Source organism: Engystomops pustulosus, chromosome 2 (genome assembly GCF_040894005.1).
Source record: "Engystomops pustulosus chromosome 2, aEngPut4.maternal, whole genome shotgun sequence".
Classification (NCBI taxonomy): Eukaryota; Metazoa; Chordata; class Amphibia; order Anura; family Leptodactylidae; genus Engystomops; species Engystomops pustulosus.
In genome coordinates this window covers 47,427,119-47,453,052 of record NC_092412.1, presented here as the reverse complement: position 1 = coordinate 47,453,052, position 25,934 = coordinate 47,427,119, and positions in this window count along the sequence as shown.

Below are 25,934 nucleotides of genomic sequence, written 5' to 3'. Positions count from 1 at the left end.
AATAAACTAAATATCTCAGGGTTTGTTGATGATGTTCTGGAAATCATCTATCCTGGAAAAAGTCACAACGTCTATGAATACTTGGGAAAAAATTATTTTACAGGCTGACGAGTAGAGAGTCAATGCCAGGAGGCCACAGATAAAGATCTAAGAGTAGAAAAAATAGTCTTGTGGGGTTGAAGGCACAACAACGTTAGACACATGCTAGAAAACCAGATGACTTGACATCTGTCTGGTCTTGTGTCTACTGGAATTTTACTGCATCCTTACTCACTGGTTGGGATTGTTAGTAATATTGTGCAATGTGTCCATTTTATTTTTGTAAATGGGGTTGTCTGGTTGAAAGGACCAGGGAATTCTGACTTTATAAAATGTGTGAGGTAGGGATGGTCTCTTGTATAGTATATAGTATAAAAAATTTATACAGGTGTTGATGCTTATGCCTTGTGTCACCTCACACCCATCATAATACTGAAAAACCCCTTTGGGCAGGGGTGGCCAAATAGAGAAAAGTGTACTTATAATGCTCCAGGCTCCCAATTTTCACATCAAAGGGTAATTACAGTCTTTGGCACCTGTTCCTGTTCAAAAGTAGAAAGTCAAGAGACCTGCATCTGTGGCCCCAGTGGACCATCGAATGATGAGGAAATGTCGTTCCTTTGCTTGAGTTGGCTAAAGTGGGTTCTGTTGGCTAACTAACAAGTAGCAATATGTAGAAAATTGAGACAGAGCAGGTCAAGTACACTTTGTTTTTTTTTTTTTGTAAACCTTGGCCTCAAAAGGGGGTTTCCAAATTTCCTGGATATTGTCTCAAACATGACTGAACTGCCATTTGCCTAGATCATTTAGTTCTTCTTGGATATTACTCCTGGTCTCTGCATTACTACACCGGACCTTGCTCCCCACTCACTTGTTTCCTTGCGGTTACATGTAGTACTACACCTGACCTTGCTTCCCGCTCACTTGTTTCCTTGCGGTTACATGTAGTAGTACACCTGACCTTGCTCCCCGCTCACTTGTTTCCTTGCGGTTACATGTAGTACTACACCTGACCTTGCTTCCCGCTCACTTGTTTCCTTGTGGTTACATGTAGTACTACACCTGACCTTGCTTCCCGCTCACTTGTTTCCTTGCAGTTACTTGTAATACTACACCTGACCTTGCTCCCCGCTCACTTGTTTCCTTGCGGTTACATGTAGTAGTACACCTGACCTTGCTCCCCGCTCACTTGTTTCCTTGTGGTTACATGTAGTACTACACCTGACCTTGCTTCCCGCTCACTTGTTTCCTTGCGGTTACATATAGTACTACACCTGACCTTGCTCCCCGCTCACTTGTTTCCTTGCGGTTACATGTAGTACTACACCTGACCTTGCTCCCCGCTTACTTGTTTCTTTGCGGTTACATGTAGTACTACACCTGTCCATGGCCCCCGCTCACTTGTTTCCTTGCAGTTACATGTAGTACTACACCTGACCATGCTCCCCGCTCACTTGTTTCCTTGTGGTTACATGTAGTACTACACCTACTACTAGGTTTCTTTTCCTGTCTATGTGCCTTATGTTGATGATCCCCTTCTTGAGCAATCAAAGCTGCTTGTTTGGCATCCTATATGCCACTTAGGTTATCTACTGTCAAGTGGACGTTTTTGTGCTGGCACCGCCCACCTGACAGAGAAAGCCTAGTTACCCAAAACTAACAGCGCTGATAGCTAGAGAGCAGTGAAGACTATTGAATCAACTCCTCTAATTTATGAAACAATGGGGCAGATTTACTTACCCGGTCCATTCGCGATCCAGCGGCGCATTCTCTGCGCTGGATTCGGGTCCGGCCGGGATTTAATAAGGTAGTTCCTCCGCCGTCCACCAGGTGGCGCTGCTGCGCTGAAAAGCATTGGAACGCACTGGAGTTCACCGGCTCGGGCTGAGTGAAGGTAAGCGCGTCCCGAGCGACACATTTTCCGTTCTTAAATGCGGCGGTTTTTCTGAATACGTCGGGTTTTCGTTCGGCCACGCCCCCGATTTCCGTCGCGCGCATGCCGGCACTGATGCGCCACAATCCAATCGCATGCGCCAAAATCCCGGGGCAATTCTGGTACAATCGGCGCAAATCGGAAATATTCGGGTAACACGTCGGGAAAATGCGAATCCGGCCCTTAGTAAATGACCCCCAATGTCTATTCAAGAATGCAAAGAGTTGGAATTGGAAGTGGTGAAACAGTGAGATAAGGGTTAGAGAGCAAGCCCTCTGATAAGTTCTCTAATTGGTTGCTCTGTATGAGAAAAAGGTGCAGGCGGCAGAGTAAAAGCAATTAAGAAATTTTTATTAAAACCTTTAGGAAAAGACTTTTTAGCCCATGTTGACAGAAGTGAAATACATATAAGTTTACATACCTTTAGGCTCTGACGAATATCATTCTGAAAACCTTCATTGTTAGACTATTGTGAATGATCTACAGTATGTGATTACTTTCCTAACCCCTTCTACATTGTTCTCACCTATATTTGAAACCTGAACATATTGCAATGTACAAACCTCACATGTTAATAATTACATCTGAAGCTGAACATTTCTATACAATTCAGTTCTGTAACTAATAAAATGCGCATGAATGTACTTGACATAATATAATTATAATGTAAAAGATGATAGATCAACCATTGTTATCGGAAAAAGAAAAAGAATATTTTGTATAATAGCAGCGTGAAGTATCATGGCTTCCGATGACTAGGTCATTGCCTAATTGTAGAGTAATGGCATTTTACTGTATATGCACTAACAATGTGCTGCTCTCCATGGTGCTGGGAACCTTGGCTTGAGGCTTAGCAAGTGGTAATGGTATGCACAGGAGCTCACACGCTACTACTACTAATTGGAAAGCCTATGCTAAACTTAATATACATACATGTAAATGGAAATACATATAACTGTATTAGTTAAACCGTTTGAGCAGTTTTGAAATATAAAAATGCATAAAAATACTCTGATTTGAATTCTCCCTGTGTAATGTTATGTTTGTCCTCTGGAGGCGCTGCAGAGTGTTTGTAGATTCCTTTCAGGTTTCTGCACATAGCTGATTCGAGGAAGATTATTATCAATTTTTTGTCAAGAAAAATTTTTAAGCAATAGGGATTGCCCAAATCAGAGAACCAGTTTAAGGAAGTAATTTATTTTTATGTAATTATTATGTAATCATGACATCAGCTAAAGAGTTATTATTGAGATTTTAATTTCTGTATCTATTGCTGGATAGGCAATTCATGTAAAGACAATAATACTACAATATTACAGAAAGATTATTTGGAAAATGCACATTGTTCATTTCTGCCACTAGGTCGCGTTTAGTAGTTTACTCCATATGGATTTTTAAAGAAAACCTACCATTTGATTTCATACCTTGAGAATGCTGCAGCTACACTGATGGAGAAACATATCTTGTTTAATCCCTAAACCAAGTGGTTTTGCTCAAAAAACAAACTCAGGACTTTACGAAAGTTGGGTGCAGACTGTCTACCGTGCATATAAGAGCTCTCTGAACTGTCCAGACAGGACTAATCAACCTGAGCTGGATGCCACATATACAGCAGCTGGGGGTGGGGGATGCAGCGATTGATTACTTCTGCCTGTCAGGGACAACACAGTGATGACATATTCTCGCCTTTTGCTGGGGAGGACAAGGCTGAAGCAGTGCATAATTAGGGTGAGGAGAAGCACTGAGGCAACCACAGGAGCGACAGAGCCTCATTATGATAAATTTATAATACTTTTTCAGAAAAACAATCCAGTTCAGGGATTAAACAAGATATGTTTCTGCAGTGTAGCTACAGCATTCTCAATGTATGTTTGATTCATAACACATAAAAGCAAATGGGAATGTGAAAATATTCTATTCTGTAAAATTATAATTACAAATTATGGACCCCAGCAAAACCCAGGGTTTTGTTCTGTGCAGGGGTTATGATATAAGAATATTTTTTTAGGTAATTCCCAAAACAATTGAAAGGACGAGAGGTTAAATGCTCTTTCAACAGCTCCACCCATTTGTGAGAATGGGATCCACATGCACTGGAGAACTGGGAGTCGCAGTATTGTAAGTGGTGAATGTCTCAGCCATTGAAACATCACCAATTAGCTTGTTTCCCCCATCCACAGGATTATATACTTGGGACAACCCCTTGAAGATCAAAATTAGGCTGGTCCTTAATGGTTAAAGACATGCACAGTTGGCTTTGCCAGAAGATCTCCATTCTCATTGGAGACTCAGCCTAGAGTGATAATGAGAAGCTCATAGAAGTAGCACCTATAAACTCAACAGTATGATGTCAGCGCAGGCTGAGAAACACAGACAGATTTCTTTGGCAAATATTATTTTTATTACATTTAATATTACAGATTTCAGGTAGCATTTAAAGAACGATTAATTGTCATCACCTCAAGCGCTTGTATTTTGGAAAGAGGCAGTGTCAAAAGCAAATGAGACACCTACACAGGTACAAGACAAATATTCTGTCTGATAACAGGATCCTCCCTTCTCTGTCATCTCCTCTGGTGTCCGCCTGAGGCTGAGGAATCAAGTGTGAGAACGAAAGGGGAAAGTATTAGGAGGTATGAAGAGTTCATCTTGTCTGTTTAATCACTCATAGGACGGCAAATGTCACATTTCATACATGGTTCACATTTCAGAGAGATATTTACATTTATCTCATCTGTGATATTGGTTAAATATAAACAGGATTCATATACATATAAAGGTAATATATATATATTTTTGTGTCTACAGCTTTCAGATCTGTGTGTTCTACAAGATCTATTTGTTCTTCAAGATCAATGTGTTCTACGGTGTGCAAATATCTCAGAACTACATGGGGGGACCTAGTGATTGACCTTCAGAATGACCTTCTGAAGTTTGCTAGAGAGCATTTGGATGTTCTAGAAGAGTTTTGGGAGAATGTCATATGGTCAGATGAAACCAAAGTAGCACTGTTTGGTACAAGCGCAACTCATTGTGTTTGGAGGAGAGTGAATGCTGAGTTGCATCCAAAGAACAACCCATACCTACTGTGAAGCATGGGGGCAACATCATGACAAGGGGCTGTTGCTCTGCAAAGGGACCAGGGTGACTGATCCGTGTACATGAAAGAATGAATGGAGCCACCATTGTGAGGTTTTGAGAGCAAATCTGCAAGGGCATTGGTGATGAAACGTGACTGAGTCTTTCAGCATGACAATGATCCCAAGCACACCACCAGGGTAATAAAGGAGCGGCTTCATGAGAAGCATTTCAAGGTCTTGGTGTGGCCTTCCCAGTCTCCAAATCGCAATCCCATAGAAAACCTTTTGAAGGGAATGAAAGTGTTGCCCAGTGACTGCCCCAAAACATCACTTCTCTAGAAGAGATCTGCATGGAGGAATGAGCCAACATGCCAACAATAGTGTGTGCCAACTTTGTAAAGACTTACAGAAACAAAGGACATGTAACAAAGTATTGAGATGAACTTCCATTATTGACTAAATTTCCCAAGATTTTCCAAGATTTTCCACCATATTTTGCAAATAAATTCTTTAAGAACCAGACAGAGTGATTTTCTGGATTTGTTTTCACATTCTGTCTTTCATAGTTGAGGTTCTACCTATGATGCCACTTATAAGCTCACTGGTTTTTAAGTTGGAGCACTTGCACAATTGGTGGCTGACTAAATACTTTTTTTCCCCACTGTACACACTGAACATCAGCAACAGCAAATCAGTGTCCTCTCCTGATGATCATTTCTCCTCTTCAGAGCTGATTCCAGCCTTTTTGCTGCCTCAGACAAAATTTGAGAATGCTGCCCCCCATCTCCTGCGAGTGCCCCATGATGCTACCTCAAACATTAGTAGTCAGTCAATTACACAGATATTAATGACATCTAGTATCTGGTACCTTACTGGTGATGATCTGCTCCATCAGCAAGAGGACTTCTTTATGATTCTCCCAGCCATGGTTTATTTCTGCTGCCAAATGTCTTCAGCTTCATGCTGCACATCTCCACACGGCGCCCCTAAAAAAACAGCCACTTACAGTACGGATTACGTTCCTAAATATATATAATCCGCTGTTCCCTACATAATACATCCTTTACATAGTCCCCCAAATAAATTATAGTACGTACAGCACCCTGCTAATTATATACACACCCATTTTATTTATATACAGTTCCCCTCATTTATTTATAGTAGCCCCCATACACATACTCCTAAATTGAATTATATACAGTCCTCCATATAAGGCCACCCTATTTAATTAAAATCCAGCCCCTGAGTCATGCCACACACATTTATACCTAGTAAACACAGTCTCACACAGTAATGCAACCCCCATTGTACACACAGCCCCCCCAGTATATAGACAGCCGCCCCCAGTATATACATAGCCCCCCCTGTATATACACAACACCCCCCAAGTATACACAGCCTCCTCCTGTATACCCACAGCCTCCCCCTGTATATACACTGCCTCCCCCTGCATACACACAGCCTCCATCTGTATACACAATTCCCGTTCCCCAAGTATACACAGCCTCCCCCACTATGTACACAGCTTCCCCCGGTATGTATACAGCCTCCTATATAATGTACACAGCCTTCCCCAGTATATACATACACAGCCTATACTAGAAATAAAAATAATAAATCAGCTACTTACCTCTGGTTATGCTCCCACACAGCTGCTGCTGTCCTCAACGTCTCCTCTTCTCCCACCAAACGTTCTGTGCAGGGTAATTAGGCCAAACAAGCCTGCACCGTGCCACTCTGTATGTTACTCGGGGATCGGGGATGATTGGGGCGGCAATGAGCGACCCGAATCACCCACATCTCATTCGCCCGTGCTGCCGCTCCCATCAGGCCTCGAACATCTGCCACCTGCGGCGAGATTCTCATTTCGCCTCGTGGTAGATGTGGCCCTGCTCCTCTTATTTTTTTTTGGGGGGGGGGGGGCAAACGTCACCGGAGAAAGTATCCCAATGTAGCATTGATTTTCACTCTTAAACAGTGGTGTAACTTGAAGCTGATGGGCCCCAGTGCAAAGTCTGTGCCAGGCCCCTGACTTTAATATATGGTCTATAGTACCAGTCTATAGGGGTGTTCCAGTGCCGATTTGCATCGGAGCTGAGTGCACCAAAAAAAATGCTTCACTCAGTTTAAAGAAAATCTACTATTTGATTTCTTGCATTATGAACCAAACATACCTTGAGAATGCTGTAGCTACACTGATGCAGGTACATATCTTGTTTATTCCCTAATTATGATGCTGAAAAAACTATTAGAACAGTCAGCACCTTGGGAAAGCTGGATTATTTCAGCCTGCCGTTGATAAACACATTGCAAGAAGCTTTCTGAACTGTCCAGACAGGACTAATCAACGTGATCTGGATCATTCATACACAGCAGCTGGGGGATGGTGCAGCGATTGATTACTTCTGCCTGTTAGGCACAACACAGTGATTACATCATTCTCTTAATGGGAGAGGAGTAGCGGCAGAGCAAGACAAAGGAGCGACAGAGCTTCATTATCATAGTTTTTTTTTTTTTTTTTTCAGCAAAACCACTCAGCTCAGGGATTAAACAACATAGGTTTCTGCATCAGTGTAGCTACAGCATTCTCAAGGTATGTTTGGTTCATAATCATAATGCATGAAATAAAATAATAGATTTCCTTTAAGCACAATTGATCATTGAAGACTGTGAGCCATTCTTCAATAATCTGGCGCACTCTGCGCTTCAGTGACATCACTAACATCACTATTAATAAAGGTGCCCCAATGTCAGCCAAATGTTGCCGCTGGCTTATTCATGATTAGCTCATTTATTTTTTAAAATGATCATAAGTTATTTTTTGTAAGCACTGGGTATTTATTTGAATGAAATGCAAACAGGCCTATGAAAGTGCCAGGGAGCGTAAAACAGTGGTGAGAAGGGGATGCAGTATTTATCCTAAATGAGGCTGGAAAACAAAAAAGGTTTTCCTGAAAAGCTTCTGCCCAATGCTGAATGCACATCTCTTGTTTTTGTGGACCCATAGACTGCTATTATTATAAATTGACAACTGGGTGTTATGATTTGTAGGGGAGTGTCCCTTCACACCCTCACACTGTCCAGACCCCTGTGAGAGGAATGGACATGTCTGGTTATTTATACATTTCTGGGAAGAATAACAGAGGAATAATGCAAAGAGTTATCAGATCTCCTGCGGCATTTCAGATAGCAACTGGTTTTCGTTCCAGTCATGTACTGTACGTGGGCCGGTAGCATTCAGAGTGAAGAGTTTAATAGGCTTCATATGTATATTTCCGGTAGTTTTGCTCTTTAAGGTGAAGCATCCACAGATGTGAGTCAGTGTGTTGTTGTATGACATAACAGGCCATAAAGGCCTCAGCATTCGACCAGCTCCATTAAAAACATAGGGGCAGATTTATCAAGTGTCTGAAAGTCAGAATATTTCTAGTTGCCCATGGCAACCAATCACAGCTCAGCTTTCATTTTATCAGTGCTCATGAATATTTTAAAGGGGAGCTGTGATTGGTTGCCATGGGCAACTAGAAATATTCTGACTTTCAGACAGCTTGATAAATCTGCCCCATAATGGGGCACATTTACTTACAGGGTCACCACAGTTCACAGAATGTGCATTGTCCGTGTATAATGCTGTGTGTGGCGATTCACTAAGATTGTGCGCCAGAAATCATGAATGTGTCGCTTCCCCACACTGGCCTGACAGAGTTCACCATCTTTTTTGTGGTGCACCCTTAAAGGAAACCTACCATTTAGAATGGTAGGGGTAAGCTGTAAGTACCGAGCACCAGCTCAGGGTGAGCTGGTGCCGGTACTTACTTTCGTTAGTGTTATAAACCGCGGTATCGCGGTTTTAACACTTTTTAAACTTTAGAGCAGAAGGGGCTTCGGCGCACGCAGGGGATCGTGCGCACGCAGCGCCGAAGTGTCTTCTGCTCTAAAGTTTTAAAAGTGTTAAAACCGCGATACAGCGGTTTATAACACTAACGAAAGTAAGTACCGGCATCAGCTCACCCTGAGCTGGTGCTCGGTACTTACAGCTTACCCCTGCCATTCTAAGTGGTAGGTTTCCTTTAACGTAAGGTGTGTCTGCAATTTGAAAGTTACATACGGCGCTCGGTCCGAATAAGTCAGACCATCCGACGGCACTCCCCCTAATTTGTTTTGGATGGAAGCCAGCGCGGCTGCGCCACAAAAAGGATCATGTGCGCCACAATCCAAGCACACATACTTCTTAAATACCTGTGCAAGCCGTTTTAGCCTAGAAGAACAGTAACAGTCCGACTAAATTGCACAGCGAGACCCTTAGTAAATAAGCCCCAATGTTTCTGTGAGTCGACTCAAGCAGGAAATAAGGGGTCATCAGTATAAAGACATCTATATTCAATACTACAATTTTGTCAATGACATCAGATCCCAGAACGCTAGAGCCTGATAGTTGGCCAGTGCAGAGACGAGGTATTTTTAGAGCCTATGCTTAATGCTTTTTCTGTGCCAGTTCTTTTCTGTAAAGAAAACAGTTTTATCTCACGCTACTTAACCTCACTATGAAAATTGGATCCAGACGGGGCGGCTGCTTCTCCAAGTCTGCTCTGCTACAATAATGAAGTACTCGCTTTCATTTACCAGGATGATTTATGGTAATTGTGATGGGTCCACTGGGCCTTAATTTGGAGACATGACATGGTACACAGGCCGCCATCACTAACACCTCATGTCTTCATGGACTTTTTAATTTTTTATTTATAAGACTCAGCACTAGATGCTATAAAATCACCACAAAACCAAAGACTGCTGATTTTCATATTTACTTAAGGAGAAGCTCTCATTTTTGGAGTTTTCTTGAACTTGTACTTCTTCAAACACTTAAACCTCTTCCAGGTCATACTAAGGCCAAGTTATGAGGGAACGTATCAACAATTTTCTCTTTTACTTATTAAAACCACATAGAAAAACATCGTTTTTTAAAATATATTTTTTATTACCTGAACATATATATATATATATATATATATATATATATATATATATATATATAGGTCATTGTACAGGACAGGGGAGGAGATAAGCTGTGACATCATCTATTGTCAGTAGTGATGTAATGATGGGTCAGTGTTATCTATATAGAGGTAATTGTACAGGGAGGGGAAGGAGATAAGCTGTGACATCATCTACTGTCAGTAGTGATGTAATGATGGGTCAGTGTTATATATATAGAGGTCATTGTACAGGAACAGGGAGGAGATAAGCTGTGACATCATCTATAGTCAGTAGTGATGAAATGATGGGTCAGTGTTATCTATATAGAGGTCATTGTACAGGGGAGGAGATAAGCTGTGACATCATCTATTATCAGTAGTGATGTAATGATGGGTCCTTGTTATCTATATAGTGGTCATTGTGCAGGGGGAGGGGTTAAGCCAGTGGGAGGGGTTAAGCTGTGACATCATCTATTGTCAGTAGTGATGTAATGATGGGTCGGTGTTACCTATATAGAGGTCATTGTACAGGGAGGAGGAGGAGATAAGCTGTGACATCATCTATCGTCAGTAGTGATGTAATGACGGATCTGTGCTGTTATACATATAGAGATCATTGTACAGGGAGGGGGAGGAGATAAGCTGTGACATCATCTATTGTCAGTAGTGATGTAATGATGGGTCAGTGTTATCTATATAGAGGTCATTGTACAGGGAGGAGGAGGAGATAAACTGTGACATCATCTATTGTCAGTAGTGATGTAATGATGGGTCAGTGTTATCTATATAGAGGTCATTGTACAGGGAGGAGGAGGATATAAACTGTGACATCATCTATTGTCAGTAGTGATGTAATGATGGGTCAGTGTTATCTATATAGAGGACATTGTACAGGGAGGGGGAGGAGATAAGCTGTGACATCATCTATTGCCAGTAGTGATGTAATGATGGGTCAGTGTTATCTATATAGAGGTCATTGTACAGGGAGAGGAGGAGATAAGCTGTGACATCATCTACTGTCAGTAGTGATGTAATGATGGATCAGTGTTATCTATATAGAGGTCATTGTACAGGGTGGGGGAGGAGATAAGCTGTGACATCATCTATAGTCAGTAGTGATGAAATGATGGGTCAATGTTATCTATATAGAGGTCATTGTACAGGGAGGCGGGATGAGCTGTGACATAATCTATTATCAGTAGTGATGTAATGATGGGTCCTTGTTATCTATATAGTGGTCATTGTGCAGGGGGAGGGGTTAAGCCAGGGGGAGGGGTTAAGCTGTGACATCATCTATTGTCAGTAGTGATGTAATGATGGGTCAGTGGTGCAGGGAAGATTCCCCACCATTCTATTGTAAATTGTGGATTATGTGCCTGATTCTGATTCACATACATGAGGTTGTTATGAGTTACATATATGTATGTGGTTGTTATTAGGGTGGTGATATTGAGATCTCAGCTGGAAACTATTCTCATATTATTCATATTATTTGACTTAGTATTGCAAGAGTTTTATAATTATGGAAATATACAAAAAAATATATTTGATGGAATTTTTTAGCTTCCCCAGATGTCTGACACCCTCCTACCTACGTAGTGTATGTTAATGTTACCTGATAGTCCTGTGGTTTTTTTGGCAACTTTAACTCATGGAATATGTAAGGTAGAGAAGACAGAAAGATGAAATATCACGCCTTAAAACCTAGACATATTTTATTCACACCCTAAATTTCACACCCTAAAACCTAGACATATTCTATTACATTACTTAGAATATTGATATTGCTCCTATTGTATTTTTAAGGAGGAATTAGTCTTACCTGTGTATTTCATAGGTCCATCATGACAGTGGTTTTAATACCTATTATGCAATGTTAACATATACAGAATTATAGATAGTAGATTTTAGTGGAAAAAACTTTTAAACTCTCTCTTCCTATCCTTTCAGATACCAATAGGGTAACTCCTGTAGTGCCACTTATTAGTAAAGCTAATAGAGGGAGAAGAGCAATTAAGAATCATCATATATTAATCCTGGATATAAAGCCCTTGTCATTCTGTGGGACCCTATGAGTGAGAATTTACTATTTTTGGTTATGTTGTTCTTTTTTGGCATCCACTTTCTGCGGTGTTTTGCACTCTGATGTTATATTGTGGCCCACTATTATTTAATATATTTATTAATGATATAGAGGTAGGAATTAATAGCACTGTGTCTATTTTTGCAGATGACACAAGCTGTGTAGTGTAATACAGTCTATGGAGGATGTTCATAGGGTGCAGGGTGACATGGACAAAGTAAGTGTTTGGTCATCCACTTGGCAAATGAGGTTCAATGTGGATAAATGTAAAGTTATGCACCTGAGGGCTAATCATCCAAAAGCAAAACATGTCCTTGGGGGAGTAAATCTGGGAGAGTCCCCCATTGAGAAGGACCTGGGGGTACTAGTAGATCATAAATTAAATAACAGCATGCAATGTCAATCAGCTGCCTCTAAAGCCAGTAGGATCTTGTCATGTATCAGAAGTGATATGGACGGGATAGGGATGTAATATTACCACTGTACAAAGCATTGGTTCGGCCTCACCTAGAATATGCCATCCAGTTCTGGGCACCGGTCCATAAAAAGGAAGCCATGGAGCTGGAAACGGTTCAATGATGAGCCACAAAAATGACAAGGGGTATGGAGAGTCTCAGTTATGAGGAAAGATTATTTACACCTAAATAATATTGACATAAATGTCTTCTTCATCCAATCCCTTCCCTTCCGTGGTTGAACTTGGTTGAACTTGATGGACATGTGTCTTTTTTCAACCGATACATGGAGAGCTGTGTAATATTAAGGAAGCAAAATTCCAAAACAAGAAATATGGACACAGCTCACTGAATGTGTAATGTTACCTTTCCTTAAGTTGTTAGAATTCACAGGACTGTCAAAAGAGAATTTATAATCCAGCTCTGCAGCTCTTGTAAAAGCTCTTAATAGGTCTTTCACTATGAGCATTGCTTTCTGCTCTCTGCACTGTGCTGCTCCACATCTGTATTGGAATTTCGGTTGGATACATACAGCAGTCACTCAGAGCAGAGGGGAGGGTCTATGGAACAGTTCACTGCAAAGAGCAGAAAGCTCCCAGGCTGAGAGACCTGCCCAGAGCACTTACAGGAGCTGCAAAGTTAGATTAAAAGTTCACTTTTCACAGCTCTGCTGCTACACACACGTACTTATGGTTACATAGATCTTCAGAATCTATCCATAGCAATGTCTGAAGTTTATTATGGTTAAAAAAGTGCAGTCTTTTCACAAAATTACAAATTTACTGTTTGTCTTTTGGATAGAGAAATACTCTACATCCCCATAATACAGGATTAACTCCGAAAAATGTATCAGGATTTATATTAACTATGAATAACTGTATAAATGTGTAATGGTATTATTACAAGTGATACAGTCATTATATTTTATATGTATAGAATGACATTTTTGACATGTTTGCATCCAATGGGTACATTTTAGTCACGGTTCAGTTCTAAATTGTTACATAACTTGTCATGTTTGATTTAAGAATATTGTTACAAATTGAGACACGTTTTCAATCCAAGACACACCTAAATCAGACTCCTCCATGTGTCTTCGCTGTAAAGATAATCCCCAGGGGGTGTTGTGAAAATTTGGCTGATGTTCCGTGATCATAGTTATACAATATGTTATAAAATAGTCAATTACAAGAAATAAATAAATGGTAACCAATCAGAGCTCAGCTTTCATTTTCCCACAGCTGTTTATAAAATGAAAGCTGAGCTTTGACTGGTTTCCATGGGCAACTAGAACAGTTTTACCTCAGAATTGTGAAGGTAAATCTCCACCTGTGAGTGGACCTGGTGTTAATTTATCAGTCAATGTGGATTGTAGAGTTCACAATCAGGTCAAGTTCTGCGCACGTTTTTCATTGCACGTCTCTGTCTTCAAGGTTGTCCTTTAAAAATAAAAAGTCATTGCTGCCATAGAACTTGCCGGGAGGTAAGTGACCTCTTGTCTCCTCATGATATTTAGGTTCAGTACAGTGAAAGATATATGGTCAGTATTGGAGACAAAAATCTGTAACTAAGTTGTAGAGGAATGTAGCAGAACCTGGAGGATTGCACGTGAAGCCTGGATCTCAACACTTCCTTGAGGGCTAATTGAGGTCTAGAAGAAACCCTCCATACTTCTACCTTTTTAAACTACCAGTACATTGTCTTTTGACAGACAATAAATTTCGGTCACCGCCTATTCTCTAAACTGGGCTGACATGAAATTTGTCCTTTCACACCCTATGCGTGCCTAATCCTGAGGAAGACTTGAATAGGATCTTCTCCCACTGAGACGTCTACTAGACCTGCTGTGGGAGGAATGGACCAGACATACCTGTGAAGTTCAAGAGGTGGTTGGATAATAACTCAAGTATAGGCTGGTGACAGGTCTACTCTATATAAACATTCTGAATGTATGTATTAATGGCAGTCCATACACATGATATATGCTCCCTGACTACACCATAAACATTTGGCTGGGAAATAAGCAGCTGCCAGATCAGTTTGGTCATACATAACGGGGGTCATGAATATCTGCCACAGCCTTTTGTCAGGTCCCCTGGAATAGAACATATTCCTAAATTACCTAGCTTAAGGGAAACATGGTGACATCCGCCATTGTCATCTCTTAAGATGTCGTAATTGTGATTCATTGCCAGAACATTGCTACAAGGTATGAGGAAAGGCAGTCTGAAAGTAGAGCCAAGGGGGTGACACTGAGTGCTGGTGGAGAGAATTTGTATTTTTTCTTTCCATCTATAGCAGTGGTGGCGAACCTATGGCACGGGTGCCAGAGGCGGCACTCGGAGCCCTTTCCGTGGGCACCCAGGCCATCACCCCAAAATGAAGTTCACCAGACAGGACTCAAAGAATCTTCATGCAGAATCTTCTTCCAACGATAGACAAATTTGCCCTCCTTTTAACTGCGTTGCTGTTCTCAGGAGGCTGATACGATTGAAAGTTGTTAGTGCTGGCACTTTGCAATAAATAAGTGGCTTTTGGTTGAAGTTTGGGCACTCAGGCTCTAAAAGGTTCGCCATCACTGATCTATAGCATTTATCTATTTGACATTACTTTTAAAATACAATGGCAAAACATAGCAGCTTTACTTGAAAACAGCACCACAACTGTCCATGGGTTGTGTCTATTATTGCAGGTCAGAATTATTGAAGTGAAGAGGAATTTTGCGATACCTGACTGCACCAGTGACCACGTATGGTTCTCTTTCTGGATGAAAGCAGGCTTGTTTTTTTCTACTCCTGAACAACCTCTTTAATCCCTTATTAAAGGGATTGTCTGGGATCCCCAATTCTTTCAGTTCTGGACCCTAGTGGTGTAAAAATAAGAAGGAAATAATACCTTGTTCCTCGCCTCCATTGTGGTGACTCCGTGCTTCGCCATGCATTGTAGGTATACAGAGGCTGAATGGTGATGTCACATTAACAGAGTGTACCCGCTACGAGCTAAGCCTGCATGCACCCAACTAGGAATTTAGGACGTGTGCTAGCCATATTTTCTAGCGCATGGCTCATGGAAACGGCCATGGATTCCACAGTCCTTAGCATGGCTGGACAGCAAAAGATAGGGAAGGTCCTATTCCTGCCCATACAGTGGCCAAGCAGTCTTCTATTATTGTCATTGGTATGTAAACATCACTCACCCTCGATAACTGCAAATAATGGTCCACGGGAAGGTTGTTTGTAGCCCGTGAAATTTCACACGTTGGGAGGGGCATTTATTATTTTTGGTTATTGGTTATTTTTTGGCACCCAACTTATATTAGAATTATATTGATATTTATAGGACTTTTAGCAGGAGAAAGGGGTCTTTTCTATGTTTTCCTCTCCCCCCTCCCTCCCCTCCCTTAATCAGAGAAAGTTAACTCATATTGAATAAAATATTCAGTAAACATACATCCAGTATAGAAGCCGGACTAGATGATATACCGTATATACTCGAGTATAAGCCGACCCGGGTATAAGCCGAGGCCCCTAATTTTACCACAAAATACTGGGAAAACCTATTGACTCAAGTATAAGCCGAGGGTGGGAAATGCATTGGTCACAGCTTCGCCAGTATATAGCCAGCCAGCCCCTGCCCCAGTGTATATAGCCAGCCAGCCCCTGCCCCAGTGTATATAGCCTGCCAGCCCCTGCCCCAGTGTATATAGCCTGCCAGCCCCTGCCCCAGTGTATATAGCCTGCCAGCCCCTGCCCCAGTGTATATAGCCTGCCAGCCCCTGCCCCAGTGTATATAGCCTGCCAGCCCCTGCCCCAGTGTATATAGCCTTCCAGCCCCTGCCCCAGTGTATATAGCCTGCCAGCCCCTGCCCCAGTGTATATAGCCTTCCAGCCCCTGCCCCAGTGTATATAGCCTTCCAGCCCCTGCCCCAGTGTATATAGCCTGCCGCCGCTGCCGGACAGATCGCACAGAAGATATACAGGGGTCGCCGGAAAAGTGAGTTTAGATATATTTATTTTTTTGACTTGAGTATAAGCCGAGTTTGTTTTTTTCAGCACATTTTTGTGTGCTGAAAAACTAGGCTTATACTCGAGTATATAAGGTATATATATATATATATATATATATATATATATATATATATATATATATATATATATATTAAATTACTACTTTCCTACATCTCCTACTTAGGCTACATTCACACGACCATATGATTTCTCCAGTCCTGTATTTACGGGCCGCATGAGCCCGTATATACGTGACGTTTTTCATCCGTATGCAGCACGTATTTAACCCGTATTATATACATGCCCATAGACTTTAAGGGCATACAGAACTGAAATACGGGAGACAATAGGACATGCTCTATATTTTTATACGGCCAGTATATGGTACGTACACTCCAGTGTCAAAAACGGCAATATAAATGGTTGAACGTATTGTCCATTGAAATGAATGTGGCCGAATGTAACACGTAAAAAAACGGTACGTATACGGCCGTTTTTATACGTCCGTGTGAATGTATCCTTAGTCTGATTCCTAACTGATAGTTTTAATGAAATTTTCATAGTATAAGAGCACTGGATTTTAAAGGAATTCAACCATTAGAAATACTTACCGCCACTCCTTTGCATCTTGATCTTGGCGCTGTTCATCTCTAGTCTTGACACACCCTCTCCACCTCCCTCTTCCATGCTGGTATCGTGGTAGTGATACAACGTCACATGAGAGATGTCTATAATTAGCAGCCCGGAGCACCGGACTTCTCGCCCCCACGCTCCGTGCTGCTAATTATAACTTTTTTCTTGTCTAGCTGATCCTAATGTGTCAAGACTAACCATGGACAGCGCCGGGATCAAGATGAAGAGGAGCGGAGGTGAGTATTTGTAGGGTTTTTTGGTTTTTCGAGTGGTAGATTTCCTTTATACTGTGTATAATAAAAGTTACGTTTTAGTGATAAAAGGGGTAATTTAGCCTTACAGCATTTAACTGTGTGTCAAAACATGACGCTGAACACATTTAATAATGACAAATTAGCATCAAAAGAAAAAAAAAAACAATAGAAAACCAAAAGAAACAACAGCACAGAGATCTGACTATGATAAATGACCGCCGTTGGGTTGTGTTTTGTCTGTGGAAACACTGCTCTTTAAGTAGGCCCTAAAACTACAGTAAAGGGATAGAACCTCCTAGTGCTGGATTCATAGGAACCGATAGCTACAACTTGAAGGAAGTACAATGAGACAGAACATTCTTAACAGTAACATTGAAACAATGATTGAACCTGAAAAAATGTCAATGAATTAAGACCATGACCAAAACAAGATCCAGAGCCGTACAATAAATAAGGAATTTTTCAAATTTCTGGATCCTAAAAGTTTGACACAGTCAGTGGACCAGCATCAAAGTCCAGGAATGTGGTGAGTAACGGGTTTACGGCTTGTTTTAAAGTTTAGTTGTTGCTACATCAAGGTCCTTTTAAATGTATCATTTTTTAGCATATAAATAGTTGTGTGACCAGAATTAGCACATTTTACCGTAAAGATGATTTTCTACAATTTCAGGGAAATAACACATGAAGCCTCCAATGTTTTTTTTGGAATATTTTCTCTTCTTTTTTTTTTTTTTACAACAAAACAAAACCTGATCCATGTACTGTGCATGCTGTCCTTGTTCCCTGGTGTTCGATACGTAGCATAGTGTGGGTCACTCAGTCCATTTCATTAGAAATATGAGAGACCCACGTTTAAATAATACATCTGTGCTCGGGAAGTGACTCTTTTTTATGGAAAGGATTAATTTTACTGTATACGGAGAATATACAGAATATTCTGCATACAAAAACAACTAAATTAATTCCACCAAATAGTATGAAGTAATATGTAAACTCTGTTAGAATGTAATAATGGGAGGCAGAAGCAATATATATTCCTAAAGTAGGAAACATAGGCTAGTCGAATGTTATAGAGCAGGAGGAGCTGAGCCAATTATTTATAATGTCCTAGCAGGAGAGCAGGAGGAGCTGAGGAGATTGCTCATAATGTCCTATCTGCATGCAGCATGTTATAGAGCAGGAGGAGCTTAGCAGATTATACATAATACATAATGTCCTATCTGCGGGCAGCAATTTATAGAGCAGGAGAAGCTGAGGAGATTGCTCATAATGTCCTATCTGCATGCAGCATGTTATAGAGCAGGAGGAGCTTAGCAGATTATTTATAATGTCCGATCTGCAGGCAGCATGTTATAGAACAGGAGGAGCTGAGCAAATTATTCATAACGTCCTATCTGCAGGCAGAATATTATAGTAAATGATTGAACTATGTACAATGATAGTTACTTTTCTCTAGGATGTTATGGAGCAGAAGGAGTTAAGGAGATTGCACATTGTGTCCTATCTGTAGGCAGTAACTTAAAGAGCAGGAGCACCGGAAAATACTGCACATAGTATCATATCTACATGCTGAATTTTATAGATCGCCTGGCACAGAGAAAATTGTACATAATGTCCTATCTGCAGGTAGCATATTATAGAGCAGTAGGGAGGAGATATCTGCAGGCAGCAAGTTATAGAGTATATTAGATGAGAAGATTGAACATATTGGGGCACATTTACTTACCTGTCCCGTCGCGATCCCCAAAGTGCGTTGTCAGATGAGGATTCGGAGCTGCCACGATTCACTAAGATCGTGAGTTCTCCTTCTTCTATGTACTTTTAAGACTGTAGAAATGGACTATTGACTACTGGATTGAAAATTTCAAACATGGCCGACCTATTTCCTAATGTTGACAGTCATTGTTTCGGTAACACAATTGCTCATTTTTAGTTTCACCTGACAAATGATTGTTTTGGTGGAAATCCTCCATTGTAAGAAGTGAAGACTATTGTGTGTAGGCAGCTTGAGAGACCTGGATGTCATTGCCTTTGTTGATCTGCAGGTGAATCAGGTTCCCTCCAGTCATGACATGTATATAAGGCGCTCGCCCGTGCTGTATTACCTTGCAGACTACATGCTGAGTACTAAGCCGTGATAGTGTGATGATAAAGGGCAAATTACATCTCATGTATGCGGTGCGTGTGAGGATAAGCATTGCAGCGTGTTGCTCAATTGGCCTGGGCTTACTCTTATGTAAGCTGGTTACTGTGACTCACCGCATACAGTCACCATGACACATAGTAGTGGTAAGACAATAGCAATAACCTGACTACTCGCCATATGTATCTGTGTATAATGCTTATGTCTTACATGCGACACTCCCTTCACATCCTACTGTTGTTACTGTACAGAATATTTTATCTTCATATAGAAAAATGTAAACATAAGTGACATAGGGAGAATGAGGTAGTTACATAACAGTATGGGGCGGTGTTCTTGTGTCAAACCACAAGGCTAGGGTGACCTAATACACCGACATAATCACCTATTGGTCATGCAGTGTTGATGTTTTCTATATTATAGATCTACTTATTAATATTGTAATTGTTCAATATCTATCCCCTACAGGGGTGTAACTAGGAGAGGCAGGGCCCCATAGCAGATGTCTGATTGGGGCCCGCTTTCCACTTAAAAATATACATATTACACTAATTTACATACTTATAGAGGCAGTCCCCTACTTAAGGACACCCGACCCCTAGTTAAAAACGGACCCTTTTGCCCACTGTGACCACTGGTGACACTCTCTGGATGCTTTACTATAGTCCCAGACTGCAATCAAATTTTATTGATAATCCTGGGTCCCATTACAGCAAAAGATTTTGAAAGTGTCACTGGGGAAAGTGTCATTTTGAAATTTGTCAATTGTCACTCAGGCAAAAAAAAATTTGTCTGGAGCTACAATTATAAAATATACAGTTTCGAGTTACATACAAATTCAACTTAAGAACACACTTAAAGAACCCATCTTGTACGTAACTCGGGGACTGCCTGTATATATAAAAATTCATACACACACATTTATACACTTTTAAACACATACACACACATATAGAGCATATACACATCACATATAGACACAGCGCCGCATATAGATGTACAGCATATATACACACATACAGTATATACAGACACCATACACACATACAGCATATACATCACAGATACAAGCACACATACAGCATGTATACATTACCTATAAGTTATATACATATTAAGCTGTACAATGTGCAGCATGATATGTATATAATGGGGCACATCTTCCATACTCTAGTGTTAGTTCAGATGACGGGGGCTCCAAGACACAGTGGGCCCCACAGTGGCTGCTATGGCTGCTATCACTGTTTTTACACCCCTGATCCCTTATCTACAAAATAGGTACTAAAAATCTAATTTCTAGTCTAGAATACACCTCTGGAATCAGATTGAATGGAGCAGAGGGAGCCCTATTCACCGTCTCATAGAATGGAATAAAACACTGACAGAGAAGACGCTTCTGTATCCAAAACCAACAAATGTACACAGAACCAAAATTCCTAGGACACCCTTTCATTTGGGAAACAAAAGGAAAATACCTCAGCAAGTAATTGGTCGGGGATCTATCCTTTAGACTATGTCCGGAACACGGACGCCTTCTTAAAAGCCTCTCGGTTCAAGGATCAGGAGTTTTTCCAATGTGTAGGCGGTCATGTACAGTAACAAAGAAAAAAAAATGTCTCCCAAATCAATTGCCATAATAAGATTTCTAATTCCTCTTGTGGTTCAAAAGTTATCAACACAGAGATTCTCATGCTAGTTCATAACAATGGGATCCAGTGTCTTCTGCTCTGTGTTCAGCACAATAGACATCACGTCAAATAGCTGTGCATCACAGGGAACATTCTCCATTAATGAACCTTTCTCCGTTATAACTTTTAAGCTGCATCGAAAATATTGAAAATATCCAACAACTGATTCCTGAGATAATTCCAATATTATGTTACACAACCAACTTACCATTGGAAATATTTGTTCTTAATCCAATATGGCTTTCAAGATGGTGGCTATGTTCCAGACATAGGCTAAATGATAGGCCCATTACTCGCTGTGGTATACAGATGTATAATTTTCCCCATGGGACTGTGATTTTTGACTCATTGGGGCACATTTACTAAGGGTCTTGCACAGGTATTTAAGAAGTGTGTGCACTGCTACTGTGGCACTCGCGACCCTTTGGTGGTGCAGCTTCACTGGCGTCCATGCGTCACAAATTAGGGGCCGTGCCGTCAGAAGGTCCAACTGATTGGGACTGAGCCCCGTATTTAACTTTCAAATTGTGTTGCACGCCGTATGTTAAAAGTGCACCACAAAAAAGGTGGTGAACTCTGTCGGACCAGTGCAGGGAAGCGCCAGATTAATGATTTTTGGCACATAGGGGGTCATTTACTAAGGGCCCGATTCGTGTTTTCCCGACGTGTTACCCGAATATTTCCGATTTGCGCCGATTGTACCTTAATTGCCCCGGGATTGTGACACACGCGATCGGATTGTGGCGCATCAGCGCCGGCATGCGCGCGACGGAAATCGGGGGGCGTGGCCGAACAAAAACCTGACGTATTCGGAAAAACCGCCGCATTTAAAAACCGAAAAAGTGTCGCTTGGGAAGCGCTTACCTTCACTTGGTCCGAGCTGGTGTATTCCGGCGCGTTCAGATGATTTTCAGCGCAGCAGCTCCACCTGGTGGACGGCGGAGGAACTACCTTCATAAATCCCGTCCGGACCCGAATCCTGTGCAGAGAACGCGCCGCTGGATCGCGAATGGGCCGGGTAAGTAAATCTGCCCCATAATCTTAGTGAATCGGTGCACGCAGCATTATACTTGGACAATGCACTTTTAGTGAACTATCCGAATTTGTAAGTAAATGGGGCAAATTTACTTACCCGGTCCATTCGCGTTCCAGCGGCGGCTTCTCCGCTCTGGATTCGGGTCCGGCCGGGATTTAATAAGGTAGTTCTTCCGCCGTCCACCAGGTGGCGCTGCTGCGCTGAAAGTAAACTCATCGCGCCGGAATGCACCGAGCTGGACCAGGTGAAGGTAAGCGGTCCTTATGCGACACATTTTCGGTTTTTAAATGCGGCGGTTTTTCCGAATACGTCGGGTTTTCGTTCGGCCACGCCCCCCGATTTCCGTCGCGCGCATGCCAGCGCCGATGCGCCACAATCCGATCGCGTGCGCCAAAATCCCGGGGCAATTTAAGTACAAGCGGCGCAAAACGGAAATATTCGGGTAACACGTCGGGAAAACGCGAATCGGGCCCTTAATAAATGACCCCCAATGTGTCCCATTGGCTCGGATATATGAAAACCGGTGCAATTCGCCTCACTCATGAGCAGTTTGCGCCAGATAATCCAATAGTGTTGCACGCTCTTTGTAAATCTGGTCTGTTTTCAGAATGTGCACACAGTTGCACTTTTTTTTTATCCACTTTGCTTTATGCTGTTGAAGTGGGTGGCAAACTCTGACTAAGCATTACCACGCCCCTTTAGGGGCACAGTTTTCTAAAGAGTCGGACACAGTGCAGCCACAACACAAAACTAGCACAGACACTTTACAAATACCTGAAATTGTTCTATAGAAAGCTTCTATGTTTACTTCCGGTGGACAGAAATCTGACCATGGTCACGGCCCATTAGTATCACAGAGAATAAGCAGAGCTGTGTGATGTAACGAGCCGTGCACCTGAGTGACCTTGGTCAGATTTCTGTTGACTGGAAGTAAACATAGAAGCTTTCTATAGCAGGACAGCAAGCAGAGATCTAGAAAACCATAAGGAATTGATACAAAAAGTATATTGGAAAATTGTATGATTTTTTATAAGATAAACAATAATATTAATTTGCCAAAATGGGAAGACCCCTTAAAGTATACTCAGGATAACAAAATAAAACATTCTCTAATTCACTGTTATTAACAAAAATACGGCATTTCACAGATATAAGTCCATCCTGTCTCTATCAGTCCTGGTGTTTACAATTTGGTTGCCCCTGGATCTAACTGTGAATCTTCTGACTATGGATGGATTCTTCTCATGAATAGCTTCTCTAGTCTGCACACTGCAGTGCTCTCTGCATCCTGCTCCTCACCCACCCTGCATTATAAGAGCAGCTCAAACACAGGCACTTCCTGCCAGCAAGCTGCAGTGTGCAGAGACTTACTCTTACAAGCTACAGGCAAGATAAGGTCTTTATCTAGAGGTGGAGCAAGGCATATAGTATAGCTGACTGTGTGTGTTATAGGTGAGTTAGCAGAGCTGAGATTGTCATTGTGTTTTATATCCATCTCATGGATCTCATCTCTGATCTGTCTCATCTCTCTTCTTCTATGTGTCATAGTAGAATGTTCAGAAGCTAAATAAAAGTGTAGATAAACCCTTTTTGCTCTGGCTATGGAACCTCTGGAAACAGTTATACAGGCCAACCCCGATATACAGGGCTTTGAAACCACACATGATACTTACAAAGATGACCTGCTCCTCTCCATCACTAGCCCTCACACATGCCTCCCAAACTTAACCCAATTCCTGGCCTGCTTCCACTGAGTATCAGGACTTAGAGTGAATATGGACAAATCCTTGAATCACTATGTTTACATATCCCAGCTAGGACTAAAGAAGCACTAGTGAATTCCTACAACAATTCCAAATAGATTTGGGAAAATGATCGAAGCCCGCTCCCTAGGCCGTATTCATACAATAAAAATGACTCTACCGCGGTTCTTATATCTTTTTCGATCCTTACCCATTTTAATCACTGTAAAAACGGCCAAGCTTCACTCACACATCTCCAAATTCATATGGAACAACAAACAATGAAGCTTTGCATTTTCTACCATGTTCAAACATAAAATCCTGGGTGGTATGTCACTACTCAATTTTGCCATTTGCTATAAAGTGGCCCAAGTGGCCCAATTTGCCTCGATAGATGTTCCCATAAACCCACCCAGATGGATGTGGCTTGAATCCCAGCTAATCCATCTATTCGCACTTCCAAGCCTGTTCTGGATGACCTTATTGCAGACCATTTCCCCCTACTTCAAAGTTTGGCGCTCTCTTAGATTCCAACATAAATTGCAAACTAACCCTTCTCATTGTTACCCCTATTTCATAACCCCTCATTTCCTCCAGGACTAGAACTGGGGATAGAATTATTTCCACACATGACCACTACAGTGTATTATAAAGTATAAGACTGCACATACTTTTCTGATTATTACCGCTATTATGTACTAGTTGTTTTTGCAGTAGGATATGTATAAAGTGGGATTGTGTTTCCTGGTATTTCCCAGCCTTGCAGCAAGTAACATTACTGTGAGAAGATGTACAGAATGTGTTCACAATTGGCCTTTAGCTGTCCTCAGAAGAACCCAAGCTGCATGGTGGAGGACGTTCCTTGCTAGTTAAACAGGTTACACAACATATCAAGTGATCGTGTAAAAATGTATATACAGTATACATGTATACACATAAAGGCAGCACTCATAAACAGTTAATTAAAGAGGATTATCCATTTATTCACCCAATCTAACTCAATGGGACCATTGTCAAGCGACTTACAAAGGCAATACAACAGAGATGTGTTTTCAGAGCAGTTTTGAGTCTTTAGAACTTGTGCATTAATCTTATTGTCTGGGATATGATTCCAGGCAATAGTTGCAGTGTGAGAGTCTTGAAGATGATACAGAATTATAGAAGACATTAGTCTTTAATCACAACAGAAGAGAGTGCAGTAGACCAAGATGAGGTCAAAGCACACATCTGTGTAGTTTAAAATCCACAATTCTGTAGCTGAGCATCTAGAATTATGAACTCACCTTTCTTGCATGGTAATTCCCTTGAACATTAGATATACATTAAAGGGGTTATCCGAGTGTATCAATAAATTAGGGAGGGGCTGGGGTGGGCTTTTTAAAAAAAAATAAACGTGTACTCACCTGATGTCCCGTGCTGCGGTCGGTCCAATGTCTATTAATGGTAATGCAGCTGATAAATCTCTGCCTGGGAAGGAATGTTAATTATTGCAAGCAATCAAATGCATGCAAATCAAATACCTTTTAAGGTAGATCCAGTGGTAGGTGCAGCTAACATACTAAAGGATAGCCATTTTTAGGGCTAATCCTTTACTCCCCTCTACTCTATCTTTGCTAGTCTTTAATCAGGGTAATATGCTAATTTTCAAAAGAGGCTACTGGGTGTGGAGTAGCTGGAGCTGAGGATACTCCACGCCCCAGTAGCCTCTTTGATTCTCCTACCCAGACATCCTTGTAGCTACGCGCACCCATCTGTGTTTTGCGCACCCATCTGTGTAGCTTCCGCATGCGCAGAACTCTGGCTTTCCGGACAAGTGTGCGCAGCTCCTTGTAGCTGTACGCTGAAGATGTCTGGGTAAGAGGATC